Source organism: Tachysurus fulvidraco, chromosome 9 (assembly GCF_022655615.1).
Source record: "Tachysurus fulvidraco isolate hzauxx_2018 chromosome 9, HZAU_PFXX_2.0, whole genome shotgun sequence".
In the NCBI taxonomy this organism is placed as follows: Eukaryota; Metazoa; Chordata; class Actinopteri; order Siluriformes; family Bagridae; genus Tachysurus; species Tachysurus fulvidraco.
This window is the reverse complement of record NC_062526.1, coordinates 820,083-822,582: the sequence shown is the minus strand read 5'-3', so window position 1 is coordinate 822,582 and position 2,500 is coordinate 820,083. Positions and strand designations below refer to the sequence as shown.

The 2,500-nt window shown below is 45.7% G+C and overlaps 1 protein-coding gene across 7 annotated transcripts in view; it reads left to right on the top strand.

Moving 5' to 3' along the window:
* The window catches only part of osbp2b (oxysterol binding protein 2b), a 56,124-nt gene that overhangs the window by 39,743 nt on the left and 13,881 nt on the right, over positions 1–2,500 (top strand). The gene's annotated exons all lie outside the window — the stretch shown is intronic.

The following is a 2,500-nucleotide window of genomic DNA, read 5'->3' as shown; positions in this document are numbered from 1 at the left end:
GAAACCCTAGAACTGCCCCTGGGGTCAACCCAAAAAACACCAAGTGCTTAATTTAATGAACATTAATTTAGTCATTTGTAAAACATCACAATAATTTTGAGTTGTTTTGAAGCACAGAGCTGGAATCTCCCTACAGTTTGGGATATGGCCTTGGTGATACACTTGGTATACATTATATTTCCAAAAGTATTGGGTCACCTGACCTTCCCTGCTATATGTGGTTGTTTTCTGATCTCATCCCTACTGAACACCTTTGGGATGAATGTGAACGCTGACTCCACCCTACATCACCTACATCAGTGCCTGCCTTTCATAACACTCTTGTGGCTGATGAACACAAATATCCATCAGCACACTCCAAAATTATATATTCATATACATATACACACACACACACACACACACACACACACACACACACACACACACATATGACATGACGTCCAGTTACCAGCATGACACTAAACAGGTAGAAGTATCGGCGACTTTTTACTTAAGTACATGTCAGAGCCCAAACTTCTTTACTTTAACTTGAGTAACAGAGTGTAGTCACTACTTCTACTTTTACTGGAGTCTTTTAAAAACTGAGTATCTGTACTTCTACTTGAGTAAAGGATGTGTGTACTTCTGCCACCTCTGCTGTAGAGTGTATGATTGTCTGGAGATTCAAATGTTGCTGCCGGTGTTTTCTTGGTCACACTTGCAGCTGAAACCCTGTGGTTTGTCTATAAATAGACCTGCATCAATTTTAGCTGGACGGAAATCAGATCTCAGGTTTATTCTGATCTGTGTGTGTGTGTGTGTGTGTGTGTGTGTGTGTGTGTGTGTGTGTGTGTGTGTGTGTGTGTTGTGTAAGCAGAGCTTTGATTAGTGAGAACTCGGTGTCCCTGCTCCTTAGTGCACACTACAGGTCACAGAGACAGATAAAGAAAGTCAGAGTTCCACGGCACTTTGTTTAGAACCGGTTCTAGATGGTGAAGATGTAACGGTGTTACTAAAGGTTTGGGGTAGAACGCTGTTCACCACAGCTCTACTTAAATGGGTCTCGGTTTATTAGTTGGTCAGTCTGGTTCTACTTGGTCAGTTGGTCGGTCTGGTTCTAGCTTGTCAGTTGGTCAGTCTGGTTCTAGTTGGTCAGTCTGATTCTAGTTGGTCAGTTGGTCAGTCTGGTTCTAGTTGGTCAGTTGGTCAGTCAGGTTCCAGTTGGTCAGTCTGGTTCAGGTTGGTCAGTCTGGTTCTAGTTGGTCAGTTGGTCAGTCTGGTTCCATTTGGTCAGTTGGTCGGTCTGGTTCTAGCTTGTCAGTTGGTCAGTCTGGTTCTAGTTGGTCAGTCTGATTCTAGTTGGTCAGTTGGTCAGTCTGGTTCTAGTTGGTCAGTTGGTCAGTCAGGTTCCAGTTGGTCAGTCTGGTTCAGGTTGGTCAGTCTGGTTCTAGTTGGTCAGTTGGTCAGTCTGGTTCCATTTGGTCAGTTGGTCGGTCTGGTTCTAGCTTGTCAGTTGGTCAGTCTGGTTCTAGTTGGTCAGTCTGATTCTAATTGGTCAGTTGGTCAGTCTGGTTCTAGTTGGTCAGTTGGTCAGTCAGGTTCCAGTTGGTCAGTCTGGTTCAGGTTGGTCAGTCTGGTTCTAGTTGGTCAGTTGGTCAGTCTGGTTCCATTTGGTCAGTTGGTCGGTCTGGTTCTAGCTTGTCAGTTGGTCAGTCTGGTTCTAGTTGGTCAGTCTGATTCTAGTTGGTCAGTTGGTCGGTCTGGTTCTAGCTTGTCAGTTGGTCAGTCTGGTTCTAGTTGGTCAGTCTGATTCTAGTTGGTCAGTTGGTCAGTCTGGTTCTAGTTGGTCAGTTGGTCAGTCAGGTTCCAGTTGGTCAGTCTGGTTCAGGTTGGTCAGTCTGGTTCTAGTTGGTCAGTTGGTCAGTCTGGTTCTAGTTGGTCAGTCTGGTTCTAGTTGGTCAGTTGGTCAGTCTGGTTCTAGTTGGTCAGTCTGGTTCTAGCTTGTCAGTTGGTCTGTCTGGTTCCATTTGGTCAGTTGGTCAGTCTGGTTCTAGTTGGTCAGTTGGTCAGTCTGGTTCCAGATGGTCGGTTGGTCAGTCTGGTTCTAGTTGGTCAGTTGGTCAGTCTGGTTCCAGATGGTCGGTTGGTCAGTCTGGTTCCAGTTGGTCTGTCTGGTTCTAGTTGGTCAGTTGGTCAGTCTGGTTCCAGATGGTCGGTTGGTCAGTCTGGTTCTAGTTGGTCAGTTGGTCAGTCTGGTTCCAGATGCTCGGTTGGTCAGTCTGGTTCCAGTTGGTCTGTCTGGTTCTAGTTGGTCAGTTGGTCAGTCTGGTTCCAGTTGGTCAGTCAGGTTCCAGTTGGTCAGTCTGGTTCCAGTTGGTTCTGTTTTATCTGCTGAGTGGTTCTATCTGTTTCTAGACAGTTGTGATAAGTTTGACAGTTCAGACTGGTTCTAGCTAATTACTCTCATCAGTCTAATTGGTCATGTTGGTTCTAGCTCCTCATGCGGGTTCTATTCAGC